This window comes from Halichoerus grypus, chromosome X, assembly GCF_964656455.1.
Source record: "Halichoerus grypus chromosome X, mHalGry1.hap1.1, whole genome shotgun sequence".
NCBI lineage: Eukaryota > Metazoa > Chordata > Mammalia > Carnivora > Phocidae > Halichoerus > Halichoerus grypus.
In genome coordinates, this window is record NC_135727.1 from 19,121,798 (window position 1) to 19,138,390 (window position 16,593).

The 16,593-nt window shown below is 40.7% G+C and overlaps 1 protein-coding gene across 7 annotated transcripts in view; it reads left to right on the forward strand.

Annotated features, from left to right (window-relative positions):
- MBNL3 (muscleblind like splicing regulator 3) overlaps positions 1–16,593 on the forward strand; it is a 108,857-nt gene that overhangs the window by 56,748 nt on the left and 35,516 nt on the right. The window contains exon 1 of one of the 7 annotated variants that reach the window (XM_078065023.1): positions 12,123–12,183. The exons of the other annotated variants lie outside the window; for them this stretch is intronic. The gene's annotated coding sequence lies outside the window, so the exon portion shown is untranslated. Of the gene's footprint in view, positions 1–12,122; positions 12,184–16,593 lie in introns of those variants that run through there. 7 annotated transcript variants of the gene reach the window in all.

Below are 16,593 nucleotides of genomic sequence, written 5' to 3' on the forward strand. Positions count from 1 at the left end.
TGTATACACCCATGTGCTAACTCTCCTCACTCAACCACCTTTTAACCTAGATTTGATGGCTTACACATTGTTGATTTTTGCAAATTTAATTTCATCCCTTAGCACTATAGAAATGTTCTTTGGCCGCATGCTGTTGGACGCTCTCCAAATGTTGCGTTTTGAATGCTTTTACCCTATATATAGATTTTTAAAAATTCTTGCTGAGTAGCCCCTATTAAATATTATGTTAAAGTAATTAGTGTGATAATCTAGTAATATTCAAGCATTATTTTGGGGGGACCTTACAATGTTTGAAATAGAATTTTACAGCAGATGGCTAGCTTGCAAATCAGAGTATTCTTGGAAACATGATTAGCACTAATAAGGTCATTCTGAGTCAAGTACAAGGTCATGATCTGCAGAAAAGGGTTCTGTGTAAAAAGTGACTGCCTAGTCCAATAAAAATATATATTTGAAGCTTAATTAATAACTTACTCTGAATGTACAGTGATCTTTTAAAAGTCCAAAGAGTTTGAGCATAGAAAGGCAAAGAAAAATTCTCAGCCCATGCACTGACATTTTTAAATAAACTTAACTAGAGCCCTCAATAGCTAGAACTGAGTCCAAGTAATCAGCTTTTAAAAGAAATGGGAAAAATGATTTCAAGATGTGTTTTTAAAAAGGTTCTCTAGGCTTATGAGCTATACCTTGGAGTTTGTGTAGTCAAGCTCAATCTCTTATACCTTCTCCATCTTCTACTCCTTTCTGCCTGGTGATACCTGTTTTTCAGAACAGAAATTGCTGTGGGTTTAATCCTCAGTAATCAAGATATAATTCAGGTTTGGGCATCTAACTCTACTTTCAAGCACAGGGAAGGTGCCTGGAATATTTTAGAAAAATGTCTCAATAAAGAAGGAAACTTTAATAATTTTCAGGATTTAGCAGCATTCAGCTGACGTCAATAATATTTTGCAATAATATCCGTAATTGGGACTTGCAGATGTTAATAGGCAACTGACAGCAAAACCAAAACTGAGACTCTCTCATTTCTCCCCAGTTCTCAATACCTCACTCTGGGAGCATGGGACATTTACTCCATATTTGAAGTATTAGCGATAAAACATATTTAATCGTATTTCACTTGTGGCTCCCCCAAATTTCCTATTCTCCCACCAGAGAAATGCATAAGAAAAAATGACATTGCTTCCCAGTCAGAGATTGTACAGAAGAAGAAGAAAGAAAGGAAGGAAGGAAGGAAGGAAGGAAGGAGGGAGGGAGGAAGAAAATTCAAAGACACTTATTGAGAAAGGCTTTTCATTCTGCAATACTTCAGCTCAATAATAAATTTGAAACAACACCAGAATGAAAGTGTAATGAATAAAATAACACACTAATGAAAAGGGGGTAATAGAGAAAGTAACACTCCCCCAGAGAGAGAATTATTTGTGCCATTTTTCATCACACATTTTCCATTATAGACTGCTTGGCTTTCCTTGAAGCCAAAATGAAGAGCTGTGATGAATTCCAGCTCAGAGAAGTCTCCTTGTCCCAATCAAACGCGCTCCTTCTTCTCCAGGGGGCACCACTACGCGGAGCACCTCAGTCACCTTTGATTTCTACCCTGTGGTTTTTCTGTGGTTTCTACCACCATTATGTCAAATGCTAGAGCCCCTCATGCCTCTGCAGCCCTGGGAGAGATAAGATTTGCAAACTCCTCATGGGCAGGTTCCATGTCCTATTCTTCTGTGTGCCTTCCACAGTATCCAGCAGTCTTTTTTACAAAGAGGTGCTTATTAACCAGTATACTTTCTTTTATCAGGCAGTGAGAACAATGCAGTTCAACCCATTCTCCTATTTACTGTGGTTGCCAGAAAGCCCCGAGCTACATTAGGGTCCCCCTGAAGTAATTAACCGGAGTCTAGAGTTTTGGAGTTTTTGATATAATTATTCCTATTGTCCCACCTTCCCCATTACATTGTATCTCTCTTACTCTTTAGGCTTATAATAATGATCTTGCTGGCAATGTATCTTTCTTGTAAGTGATTTCCAAGTCTTTGGGGAAGAATGTAGTTGTATAACTAGTGAGAAAGCGAGGGGGCAAGGGAAGGGGCTAATTCCATGTCTGAATCTAGTATTTGCAGCTTATTAAGCTATCTGGTTTTCATTTAGATGTGTCCTTGTATGGCAGTCAGTCTAGTATTGGAAACTGGGGGCCTTGGTTGGAGATAGGCTTGCCGTGATACTCAGAAATAAACTAAGTGCTGTTGAGACTACTCATCATACAGAAAGGGAAAAGTTACAAATACTTGACACTCCTTAGACCAGTGTTTATTTTCTTCTAGTGAAGAGGACGAGAAGCGTTGTCTGAGATGGATTGTTTCCTTACTGTGTGCTGCACGTACAATGGATGAACTTTGTGTTCGGTGCTTGCTTTGAGGTTTGGGAATCTATCAATACCTCAGCTTTTGATTATCCACGCTGAAACACCATGGTCAGCATTGGGTTGTTTGCTTATTTAATGCGAAAAGTAGTTCCCTCCTTTTAGCTTTCTTTTTCCAGATGTCTTTTTGGGGGGTGAGGAGAAGGGGTAACGCTCCCAAATGCGTGTGCTTTCTGCAGTAAGTAAGGTACTTATTTATTGGAGAGCTGAGAAGAATTTACTAAAAAACCCTTTGTCGCTTAAACTTGGGTACATAGCAAACATTTAGAGAAACACTCTGGGGAGGCTTGTAGAGCAAATGCAAGCAACATGTAATAAACACACAGTTAATCTTAATATACTCACCTTTAGAACTAATAACACTACTTTGTAAATAGAAAATGAATGTGTTTTCTAAGAGTAATAGAATAGAATTTCAAGAAGCCCAATCCTTCTTCTCCATGACCTACCTGGGCTGGCCTTCTTTTAAATCTTTTTTTTTTTTTTAGTTTTAAGTCATCTCTACACCCAACGTGGGGCTCGAACTCACAACCCTGAGCTCAAGAGTCACATGCCCCACCAAGTGAGCCAGCCGGGCGCCCCAGGACTGGGCCTTCTTTTATATGATGGTTAATATCATTACTGGGGTCAGAGATGTGGGATTCAGATATCAAAATCCCTTCAGTCTGACCTTTTAGAAACTGAATTATCAGTAACATAAGAAAATGCTTAATAAATAGCTAAATCCATTGTTAAATAGGACAGTATTCCCACAGAGCAGAACTTCTCAAGACTCTTGTTAGCACTCTAGCAGCACCAGCTTCACCTGGGAACTTGTTCGAAATGTGAATTCTCAGGCCCCACCCCAGACCTGCTGGATCAGCAACTCTGGGGGTGGGTCTGATGGTGTAAGCCCTCCTGGTGATTCCGATGAATGCTGGGTTTGAGAACCACTGGTTCAGAGAATTCTCAGTGCTCCGCATTGTTCCCTTCCTGCTTCTGCCTTCCTTTCTGACCACCTTTTTCCCAAGGACCTCAGACTTGGGTTATTTGTTATATTCCAATCCTGTGGAAAGAAAGCAGCGTCTGTTCTGGAAGCCTTATGTATCTCTGGGAAACTTATTCTATTTCTCCCCTCAAGGAGCACCATGATGCTTATTCGCTAGGATAAGGCTCTGAGACGTACTGCCCCGAAGACAGCAGTTTAGTTCTGTTGAACCCAGCATGTCTCAAAATTCATTGACCACAGAACCCTCTTTTTGTGGAGTATATAGAACCTTCTCATCGGTGTCTGAGTGTATGAAACCAAAAAGAAAAAGAAATTATTTTAATAATTTATCTATTCTAATCCTTTGGAAAGAGTAGTGACTTTTTTCATACCCCCAAAGCTCTATTGTAGGTGTTGCTAACAAGTGTGGGGACTTGCTTATATATATAAAAAGGACATCTATCGTAAGGGCAGGGAAGTTTTCCCTTCTGCCCTTCTGGGTTCTCTGGCTGGTGTAAGAATTAAATTGCTATCGGACAGATTAACAGGAGACAAACAAAAGTTAATAATGTGTGTTCCTCCTGTGTACATGGGAGAGACCCAGGAAAACTGAGTCATTCCCCCAAATGGCCCAAGCCATCACCTTACCTACCATATTTAGCTAGAGACAAAAAGTGACCAGGAAAAGCACAATAAACAAGGGTCTGATCCTTACGCAGATTTAAGATTCTAGAGATTTAGAGTCACCCTCCTCTTCTTGGTCCAGCCAGCAGGACATCCTCACAAATAGTGTGAAGCTCTGAAAACCTGTGTCTGCTCTTTCTGAAAAATAGCCAGTTTAAAATAATCAATATGCCAAAGAGGCATAATTTGGGGTGGCAAAATCTGCTCCCCTTCAATATGTGCCTCTATATATGCCTATATGTAATGTACATTATATAGTTACTAGTTCTTTTCAATAGAAATAGATATATCACATATTCAAACATGTTTCACATTTATATGTATCAATCTTGGCTTCTAAGAGGTCAACTTAATGAGATGAAAAATAAGGAAAATGAGAAATTAGCTCAAACATGGATAAACAGTTTTGTAACAAGATTCAATTTTGTTATTTATCAATTTATATAAATAATATTCAAAATCCCTTTGATCAGGGCGCCTGGGTGGCTCAGTCAGTTGGGCGTGTGCCTTGGGCTCAGGTCATGAGGCCAGGGTCCTGGGATCGAGCCCAGCGTCAGGCACCCTGCTCAACGGGGAGCCTGTTTCCCCCTCTCCTGCTCCCCCTGCTTGTGGTCTCCCTCTTGCGCTCTCTCTCTTTCTGTCAAATAAATGGGTGAAATCTTTTAAAAAAAAAATCCCTTTGATCAATTACTTACTAGTATTTTAGGCACCGTTACCATCTTCCCTTATAGTCTATTATTTGTTCTGTTTTATCCTCCTAACTTACCAGGAGAAAAATGACTTGCCTGATTTCTTTGGATCATCTTAATATATGTTATAAATAAAATATGGCAGCAGTTGTGGCAATGTAAAAATTGAAAAAGTACCAACCAAAAAGTGCCATGCTCCAAATTTTTCATATAATAGAAATGACTTTGAGTGTTTTATTCATTAGGATTCTAAAGTGAATTTGTGATCTGTGAGATCTTAAAGTAAGAAGCCTGTGATGGTAGGAAAGTATATCTTGACTGGATAAACTGGTCTCCCAAGTAAGCCCTGGCTTATTGTCAGTTGAAAAGGAAGCAATAACTTTTCTTGTTTCAGTTATTTACAAGGATAAGATTAAAGCCCAGATCTTGTCTTTTTCCTCTGGTCTTTCACTTGCCATACCACTGATCTGTGGGAACAGCAACTGTTTAAAGATGTCCAGTTGTGAGAAGAGAAGTATCCTTGGCTTTTTAACATTGTATATAAATTCTGACCCGGGGCACATGATAATTTCTATTACTCCCATAAGCCAGGATTACCCATATAGTAATGTAGTACCTTTTGTGGGGAAGTGAAATTGTAGTATTTTTTATACTTAATTCACAGTAACAATTTTAGTTCTGTTGTAAACAACTAATAAAGAAAAATAACTGTAATATTTTTTACACTTTGTCCTGATTTTATTTCCAAGGCATACTAAATTGCATTTTCTTCCTTTATTCTCTCAAAGTACCTGTGAGGTATACAGGGGCAGGAATTATTCCTAGCCAACCTGATTACCATAACTGGAAAATAATTTAGCCATGATCTAAAGATAATCAGAATCCAGGGCACTTGTATCCCAGTCTAGAACTCTTTCTGATAAAATACTGCTTTCATCTTAAAATTTAGATCTATTACTGCCTTGCCTAGGAACAGAAGCATTCAAAGTCAAAAGTACGAATAGCCTGTGCCCTGATTCCAAACAACTGATTTGTATCAACACTGGATTTGTTATCCTTATTATTTTCCCTGTCATACAGTCTTTTAAAAAAGATTTATTTATTTGAGACAGAGAAAGAGAGTGAGAGAGCAGGGAGAAGGGCAGAGGGAGAGGGGGAGAGAGAATCCCCAAGCAGAGTCCCTGCTAAGCACAGAGCCCGATGCAGGGCTCGATCCCATGACCCTGAGATCGTGACCCATGAGATCACAACCTGAGCCAAAACCAGGAGTCAGATGCTTAACCGACTGAGGCACCCAGGTGTCCCCCTATTATACTGTCTTTAAAAGTATAAGTACACTTTTGGAGGCTGCATTGCTCAATTGTCTAGTCTCTTATAAGATCCAGATTCCCTAGTGTCATCAGCAAATACATGTAATAGTTTGTCTTCTTAAAACTGTGGAAAAGCCTAAATGATAAGTTGTATTGAATAGAATGGGTATGTTCATATTATTGACATGTTTACCTGATGCATCTAAATATTGATTTGCATTTTGAAGTCTTTGGTATTCCTTGGTGAATAATGTACTTAACCCAAAATAAATTGGCAATCTAGAGAAGAAACAAAACATAGCTCTTGTTCATAGGCTACAGCTGGAGTACAGAAAAAGTCAAACCCTAGTTCCCAGGCCTGCACATCATCACCCTGCTCTGCACCATCAGAGTATAGACAGACCCTAGTCATTTAAGTCAAATCCCCTACTAAAATTGAGCTTTCGGTGGCACAGACTTTTGTGAGGTGGTGTGTGTAGCATCTGTGAAATATAATTTGCCTGGGCTTTCAGTGGAATGAAATGCTTCCGAAGAACACTTTGGTACTGCTTTGCAATAAGGTTGATCTTTTGTCATTGTTTGGAGATTTTCTCCGCTTTGTGATAGTGTGGAACCTCCAGCACTCAGACCTTGTGGTCTGAGTAAATCTGCTTCTGAATAGCAGTAGTGTGCTTTTCAAAGATTCTTCTCTTAAGGTGGTAACAATAGTCACAAAAAGCACACAAAGCACAAAAAACAATAGTCACAACTCTTTCGCTGAGCCCACTTCCATCCGTTCGGTGTCCGTGGGGTTCTGCTGTACTGTTGCTTAAGCACAAATGACCATGACTTAGGCTCCCTTACCCGAACCCCTGATAATATGACACTGCTCTCCCCCAAACCAACTGGCAAAAATTCTATTGTGCAAACATTTACTAAAAAGCTGGGCTAAGAGAGGACGTGTTTGTACTAATTGTTCTGCTTCGGTAAGGATGAAAGACTTAATAATGCATATAAAGCACTCTGAACAGTGCCCGGTGCCTGGCAAATGCACAGTAAAGTTGGCTGTGATTATTCAGGTGGACATTTGGTGACCTTGTCTTATTCATTTCCAAGTCACTCGAGATTCCTAGGTGCTTAACAGAACATCCCACTGCCATACATTTATCTACTAAATCATTTCGGGGCATACCTAACAGCCAGTCGATGTGCAATCTCTGGTACAATCTTGGAGGGAAAATAGTGGCCCGGACAGAAGAAGTATTTGAACTAGCTCATTCCTCAGCTTAACACACGCCGAAGGATTGCAAAGCGATATGGTCCTGGTTAAGAATGTGGGCTCCCGACCCAGCGCCCCTTGGTGCAAATCCTCGTTCTGCTCCATTTGGTCTGTCACTTGGTGGGTGTTTCTTCACCTCGCTGTGCCTCAATTCCTCAGTACAACACTGACCCAGGGTTATTGTGCAAATTACACGAGGCAATGCACGCAAAGCACTTTGAACAGGGTCTGGCACCTGGTAAAGGCACAGTGAAGGCAGCTCTTATTCAAGTGGAAGTGCTGGGTGGAAAAAAAATGCAAACTAGACCACACAGTGTTCTATAAATCCCCCAAATGGGTTTTGTTGTTATGACTGCTTTCAAGATATTAATGGAAAATATAATTTTACAGGGCCTCAACCTGGTCTCCAAATCTGTGTCAACAATTGTCACACGCTGAGTAACATGTGCTAAAACTAGAGATACAATTATTCCCCAGCACCCTCATAAATGGTCAGAATCCGTTCACATCTGAAGGATCATTTGACCTTCTATACCAGAGTCTAGTATATAAAGTTGAATTAAAACATAAAACAAAATAAAGCCAATCACACGCTCCACTTATCTTTAGTAGAAAAACAAATGTAAAAGATTGGCAGACTGATGTTTTATGCTATCTACTTTGTTTCACTGTATCACTTTTTTCTGAAATATTTTTCTAGAACGGAATTTGATTTACCTGATAAGAGAGACACAAACTGGATTTTTTTTTTTTTTCAGAAAGCCACATTTTCTGAAGTTTTCTAATTTTATTCTGATTTTCAGGGAAGGCACAATGAAGCTAGAGTAGATTTGTTTTCTTTTATTTTTCCTTCCCCCAAATAAGGATTCCAGGAATTAAAAGGCACTGGTTAGACTCTCACCATGATTCTAGAAACCTTCTTGTGCTTAATATAGAGGGTACACATAGTTAAAGAACACTACACCTTTACAAGTGTACTATTCCCCCAATAACTCTTGTTCCGGCTGTTTAAACTGACTTGGGGAGTACAATTAATAGGTTTTAAAACTAATTAACTTGTGCTGTTCTTTGCTTTGTTTCATTTTTGTCCCTGTTTTAGATCTGGAGATAGGCATTCTTTGGCAGAGGTCATATTTCAACTTCTCCTCTGTAAGGATTATGAGACATTTACGGTTGAGGGACTGATTTATTTTAAAACCTAAAACCTCCACTTATCATTTTATCTTCTCTAAACTAACCCCATTTCTAGTTACATTGTTTGTGGATGGGCTTGTTTGGTTCTTTAAATACTAGGAACAGTTTCATCATCATCAAATATTAACTGCTCACTGAGAGCAGAAGGTGAGCTTGACAAGGTTGCTGTATTTACTAAGAGCGACTCATTTTAAAACATATATTTCTTAAAAAGTAATCTCCGTAGTTTCATCTGGAACTTTCTCAGTTCTGTTCACATCTCTGAAACACATTTCAGATGAAGCTTAATGTGCTTGATAGATATTCAGGCCACGCAGAATAGATCTTTATTTTGAAAAGAGAAAACATTTGTATCAATAAAATTGCTTGTTTTTAAGTCTGCAGAACAAAAACAAACAGGAAGTTGGCCTGGTTTTCTGATACTCTTTTTAAAAAATTACTTGGTTTAAAAAGGCCACTTTCTTTTTTTTTTTTTTTTTAAGATTTTATTTATTTGACAGAGAGACACAGCGAGAGAGGAACACAAGCAGGGGGAGGGGGAGAGGGAGAAGCAGGCTTCCCGCTGAGCAGGGAGCCCGATGCGGGGCTCGATCCCAGGACTCTGGGATCATGACCTGAGCCGAAGGCAGACGCTTAATGACTGAGCCACCCAGGTGCCCAAAAAGGCCACTTTCTTTAAATACATGATGTGGTTGGAGTTTGGAGTTTTCTTTGGGGATTTGTCTGATACTCTAAAATGCCTACAGTTTTAATAACAAGTTAGCAGAGTTTTCATTAAGAGTTTTGGTGATAAAAATACATTACCATTAACAAAATGTAAGCTTAGTCTCTGCCTCAAAGTATGTGAATGGCAGTGGATACCACTAAGACTTTCTGCTTGGAAATTGCATATTTGTTATTAGTCTGGTGGTTGGGTAGGCATGTGAGGAAAATGCTTATTATTTCAAGTGGATACATTTGGCCTCCGTTTGGGGTTTGAAACAGTATTTCACATTTGTGAATTTAACAAGACCCGGCGAAAAACCATTTTGATATCATGCTTTTAAATTTCTTTCTCTGAAAAAGGCCTTAGGTTTAGCGAAAGAGGGACTGATTGTCATCTTTGTGCCTCTAATTTCAAAATGCAAGGGTAAATCAATAACTATACCTGCCCTTTGCATAACCTCTGGGTGGAGGGATCTGAGGCTGGCTATAGAGATGTAATTATTTAATGTATTCTCAGTGGCATACCGAACCCTGCAAAGATAAATTGTTTAAATCCAAACAATGATCAGGGCCGTTTCCACCTTATACTCTCCGTAGCCGTTTGTGAGCTATTTGAAACTTTATTGCTTTGAAACTTTCTTTTTACTCAGAGACAGGAAACTTAATTTTGCCAAGTGGAAACCCCAAGGTTTGAGTCGAGTGCAAAACTAAGACCTTTAGGAATTGAGGGGCTTGCCAGCTACCTCCTTACTTCCCAAGTTTTAGTGTGGTTTAAACTCACTTGAGACCCTTAAGTTTTAAGTCATGGAAAACCTAAGCTAAGGGGCATATGGTTTCAAGGGACAGGAGTCACAGTGTAGGGAAAGCCCTTTAGAGAAGCCCTGAAGTTGTTATTCCAGACGCTGTCTGGCTGAAGCATTCAAAGAAAGGAAGAAAGCTGGGGAGGTGATGGTGGGGAAAATCTCCATCTTGTTAGCTGTTGGCGGATCCGGTACATGCAAAAATGTTCAATGTCATTTCAATGGAACATCCGGTTCCTGGGCTGCACTGTTATTTTTCTAGTTAGGGGGAGAGAAATCGAAATGAAAAGTGTGAAGGAAAAGCTAACTTGACCTATCAGATGGCATGGGGCTTAGTTTGAGCTTTAGTAGGAGGAAGTATTAGATCAACATTTTCCATAAGGACAGTCTAACGAAATACTGGTAAAAGGTGTTTTATGAAGAAAAGAGGGATGGTTTCTGTGATTCAGCTGTGTTGGGTGTGCAGGTTTCTTTACTGTAGGACATATATGAGAGAGATCCTTTGATACACTCTGGTGTATTGTCAGGCTCCGAGAGAGGAATGTAGTATGCCATTTTTACAAGAATTTCCCCGGGAAACTGCGCTTTTGAGGCTCTTCTTTCGGGAGCAGTGGTCTATGGTACACACTCTCACAAATGCTTTCCAACTTTACTCTGCATTTCCATCCCTTGTTGTCTATAAACATGTAAACTTCCTCAGTGTAGTACGATTTCATTCTCTCTGACCTTACCCATTCTGAATCTTTGATAATTCCAACAAAGGCATCTGCATCCTTTCTTTGAATGTTTGAGATGGACTTGCTTTTATTCTTTTAATTTCTCCATTTAAAAATGCAGAAGTCATCTATTACATTCTTACTTCTATTGTGCTCATGGGATATAAATGTTTTGGAGTGCACCGTGCAATTAAAAGCATTTTTGTTTCACAACGGCTTGTTAATAAAGTTATAGGAAAAATATGAAAAAACCTAAATGAAGTTTATGAGGTATTGAAATTTGGGGGTCAAAAATCAGTCAGATGAGCCATCGCTTGCCAAGCTTTGCTCCGGGCCAAGCACTAGCTTCTGTGCTGGGACTAGAATATGCCTAAGAACATGGCTTCTGCCCTCAGAGAGTTTATGGACAAGAGAATGCTCCCTACACCAGGGATCGTTGCATACTTACGAGGATCAGTAGTACTCAAAGTGTGGTCCAAGGACTCTAGAGCGTCACTAAAACCCTTTCTGGGGTCTGAGAGATCAAAACTGTTTTCATGATTGTATTAAGACCTCAAAACTGCTTTCATGATTGTATTAAGACCTCATTTGCTGTTTTCACTGTCATTCTTTCAAGAGTGGAGTTTTCCAGAGACTGCATGATAGATTATGTTGCAACAATTGAATGGAAAAGCAGGCGTGAGATGAGCCTGCATGCCTAATGACTAAAAAAAAAAAAAAAAAAAAAAAATTCAGGACCGTGTCTAGCAATGGATTCCTAAATGTTCACAATTACCACTTTTGTGATATCCATATTCTGCCATGTGGGGCTATTATGGATTGCCATTCTTCCTGAATATATGATTTTGTTCATTAGAACTAACCATGCCCCTTTACTTCTCCCTCTCTTTTAATATGAGTAATCATGAGTTGACTGAAAAAGACATCTATGCAAATAATGGCTATTCGTGCCATTTTTTTGCATGTTTTGAATATGTATCTGCATAGATCTTATGTGTACCTATGGAAGCATGATGCTTAAGCCATCATTTTCCTCAGCTTTAATGGATGACTTTTGCTTGAATTTGAGTCTTCCACAGATGAGGCTGAAGAAAAAGAAAAGCTAACCCACCCTCCTCACCCCTCCCACACACAATTAAAACCTTCAAAACACAAAAGCCTCATCTTCCTGTAGAAATTACTATGTTCCAAAAATGTATATAAATTCAGAGTCAGGAGTTAGGCATGGTGGTCACTGACCATGGCCCTCTCCATCCCCACCTCAAGGAGGAGCCCTGGGCAGGCACAAAGTCATTTGAATAGCCGATTGCACCACTGTGGGTGGGAAAGTAGGGTGGCTGACGGGTAGGGAGCTGTGTGAAGCTTTTGGTAGGAGGAGCCATGGATTAAAAAATTGTTTTCTCCAACAGCCAACTTCCTTAAATTCCTTGCAGCTGGTCAGGTAAGCTGGGTCTGGGAGTGCCTTCTGCTTTGCTTGGGGCAGTTGAAGGCCTAGGAGAGCCTGGGTGGATTCCATGGAGGGAAATCCTTTTGTCCTTAAGGTAAAGGGAGGAAAATGGGTTTTTGAGGATTTGACTCAATTTAGCTCAGCTCACCAGGGTAGAAGAATGGATAGGGAGAGGGTTGCCAGATGATATATTAAATGGAGAGCATACTTATCCTCAAACATTGTTCATTGCTTGTCTGCAATTCCAGTTTGATTGGGAGTTCTGTATTTCCACTTGATAAATCTGGCAACCTTGGATGGGGTTCCGGGCAGAAGCCCTAGCCGGGAAGAAAGGGAGCAAGCAGCTGGTGTCCTCTTTGTCCTGGGTCTGTATCACTATAGTAGGTCATGAGGTGGGGTGTCTAAAAAAAGGGAGGTGAAGGAACCCTAAGAACCCAACATTTGGCTATGGGCCAAGAGCGAGACACCCCTTTATGTTGTTTCATGACAAAGCCTATGTTGCATGATTTTATGTGTATTGTATTTGTTGGAGTCACAAATTGAATGCCATTATGTTTTCTTTCCTGTTTTCTGTATTTTAATGACATTTTATGTTGGCAGCCATCAAACTGCTTTAAAGACAGCCTCCATGAATACTTTTGGTAACTTGGTACCAATGTGCTTTCATTGTCTTTGGTTTTAATTTGATTCTGGTTAGCTGCTTTATAAACAGAGAGGGTACGTTCATGAGGAGCTTATTATTGAACAGATACTCAGTTAATATTTTTCTAGCACAATTAAAGGTATTCAATTAGACCGGGCAGGCAGGCTGTGAAGGGGGGGAGCAGTGGGGACATAGAGGAGGGGGCTGGAAGCAGATTTGAAGTATTGGTGAGGCAGGCTTGGTTTCACTGTGAACAGCCACTATGGTTTTTAGTGTTATTTGTTGTTCAGAAAATTTCGTGGAAAAATTAAGCTCATGATTATTTGAAAACAAGTGTTTAATGTGAACGCCGCTGAATGGGGGGGGCGGGTCTTGAAGTATATCGGGGACATTTTTCTTGTAAGAAGCCAGCGTATGCAATAGAGACCCACAAGAAGGCCCCACCTGATGTGATTGCCCTAAAGCCACATATTCTACCTCTGTCTAAGGAGCTTCAGGGATTTTGACTTGCAGCCTGTTCAGAGAAATGTGGGTTGGGGTGGAGCAGTGGGTGAAGGCAGCGTGCTCGAAGCTGACCCTGGAAATGCAGTGTTCCCCTTGGGCCAACTCAGGTGTTGATTACATATGAATCTGCTATACGTTCCTTTATTCGGCTGTGTGGGGTCCTGTGGCCTGGGGACTTCTTGTGGCTACAGACCCCGGGAATTAGACCAGGGTTTGTGTCTGTGTGCCTCATGCATTCCTGACCCTTCTGGTTCAATTATACTGAATTACGAGGATTTTTCAGCTATCGTGGTCACATGCACCCTAGAGTATATATTCCTAGCCAAAAAAAAAAAAGTATAAATTCACTGTTTTCTAGACCTGAATAGAATAACCAGTCATTGGGGACAGACAACCAGGAACAACCTTATTCATAAGTTGGCTATTGTTCTCTTTTTGGAGGAAGAAGAAAGAATTTAATGGAAGGAAACAGCCAGAGAAGCAAGTAGGCTTATTTAAAAAAAAAAAAAAAAGATTTATTTATTTATTTATTTATTTGAGAGACAGTGAGTGAGGGAGAGAGAGAGAGAGAGAGAGAGAGAGCACAAGCTGGGGGAGGGGCAGAGGGAGAGGGAGAAGCAGACTCCCCGCTGAGCAGGGAGCCCAACATGGGGCCTGATCCCAGGACCCTGGGATCATGACCTGAGCCGAAGGCAGACGCTTCACCCACTGAGCCACCCAGGCGTCCCAGCAAGTAGGCTTCTAAGGCAGACTTAGTGTTGCTCCCTATAAAATCATTCTCACAAACCTTACTCATTTACTCAGCAAACTTATGGAGTGACCACTCTTCTCCAGGCCCAGAAACATCCCTGGAGGTTCAAAGATGAGGAAGATAGAGTCCTGCCTTTGGATAAGCTCAAAGTCTAGTGGGGAGATAGGCATGCAAACAATTTATCGATGTGCACAGTGATAAGTGCTGGGATAAAACTGAGTGCAAGGTGCAGGTGGAGGCACAAAAGACGGGGAGGTAAATGAGAGTGGGGGTGGGGAGAGGAGTCCAGGCAAATCTTTACAGGGGAAGAGTCATTTGAACTGAAAATCCATGTTGGGGAGTGTGAGCTCTGGGAACTTGGCTTCTGTCCTTACTGAGCTGCTTGTGAAGTAGGACAAGTCCTCTCACTTCTTTGGTCTTTACTTTCTCAGGAAGATAAAGGCACACGAGATGTTCCTTAAAATCCGGTTCAGCCCTAAATGTTACAAGCTGGTAATCAAGCTATCGTAGTGGACTGTTTCAGAACAAATCATCATCGCTGAGCCCTACTCCCTTCATCTTTTTGGAGGTCACCATTTGAAAGCTTTCTTGAGGCAAATAGGCAAGAAAATTCTTCTGCCCTCCTCCCAGCTTCTTACCTGAATTCAGACTTGGTGTCTGGTTTGCGCCAAAGTCATTGCCCAGTATGTGCATAAATGGGATGTCAAGAAAGCAGAGTTCAGTAGCGTAAGGAAATGAGATGCAGAGCTGACTGTAGTGAGGGGGGTGTGGTGTGTGCTTGACTGGCCCTCTCTATAGGGGTCTATGTTCAGCCTCGTTAATCTTGCCTTCAATATTTTCAGAAAATGGTTTATTAAAGACTTTAAAAAAAAAAGATTTCTTGTCTGCATCCCAAATTTAAATTACAAGTTTTATGTAAGATTTAAGGATGCTCTTTATGCATATTTATCAATGTTCATAGATGGTCTAATGTTGGAGGAGAAAATGATGCAGATTATAACCATTTTTAGAAAGACAGAACCCTAAGAGGAAGAAAGTGGGAAATTAGCCATTAGTATGCTGACGTCTGGCTAATACTCCATTTATGTTGACGTCCCCTCACTTTTAGCTCCTTTAGATTGTTCCTAGCCTTTAAATAGGTCTTGATGGTGGTAGGAACCAGGCAACCTCTCAGATGTGTGATTTGTAATTCTCGAATAACTGTTACTTCCTCTGAGCAGCCGTGTCTATGCATGTAAGTATGTGTCAGTAGGGCACTGTGATCAATAGGATTTTTCATTTAACACACGATCATTAAAATGAAATAACATAATTTGTTTCGTAGAACAAATCATCTGTTCGTTGCCTTTATTTAACATTTCACCTTAACTCTTGGTCGCCTAGCAGAGCTGTGAGGTGTCTTTGAAAAGGTAACCCAGTTATCATTATATTTGAGGGGAGGGGTTCCCCCACTACCACCCCCCCCACCCATAATTCCAAATGTATTTGAAGAAGCCAGTCATTCTGCAAACAGCTGTTTCTGTTAAGATACTGTGACTGACAAAGGGTAATTTTCAGCTTCCTAGGGTCCTTTTCTTATTCTGATGGATGGTAGAGCTTTCTCTTAGGAACATAAAAAAGTACATTTCACAGGGTTTTTCTACCACCAAGTGCATGGGAAATCTTGGATCTGACAGACTCACTCTCATAACTCCCAAGACTTAGGTGGGATTTGAATCTCTACAATGCTACTTTTCTCTCTCCGTCAAAGGCTTTGTACTCATTTGTCAAAAGCCTGAAGGTAGGAAAAAGGAAATAGATTGAATTGTGGAGGTTTTACAAATGCTCGGCAACTTTTTCCTTTGTCTGTCATCAACTTTTTGATGCAGATGTATTTCAGAAGTTTCATTGACCATTTTCTCCCCCTGCTGCTTTTTGGGTGCAATTTCAAAGCGAGTAGCTGGGAAGGGGGAACTGGAAGATTCATGGGTGTAGTGGCTCTTATTTCAGCCAAGAACCACTTTCCTATTGAATCACTTCGCTATTTTCTTAACTCAGGAACATAGTGAAAGGCCAGATGAGAATGATTTGTTTTTAAGGCCAAAGGAAATGGAAAAGAAGTGAAATTCAGGCAAGCATACATGAACTTGCATGCTAATCTCTGCGATGCTTCTTTAATTCTCCGTGTATATGTAGGGGGAAGCAGAGAGAGAGTTCTTTGTCTTTTTTTTTTTTTTAAGATTTATTTATTTATTTTAGAGAGAGTGAGAGCACGCGTGCGCATGGGGTGGGGGAGGGGCAGAGGGAGAGAGAGAGAGAGAGAGAGAATCCAAGCAGACTCCTTGCTGAGCGTGGAGCCTGATGTGGGGCTCAACCCCATGAGCCCACGAGCCCGAGACCACGACCAGAGCCGAAACCAAGAGTCGGAAGCCTAACCGGCTGTGCCCCCCATAGAGATTTGTCTTGACTAGCCTTAGCTGCTGTTTTCCGGATAGAGCCAGCTCTGCTGGTGGTTGGCAACTGTCAA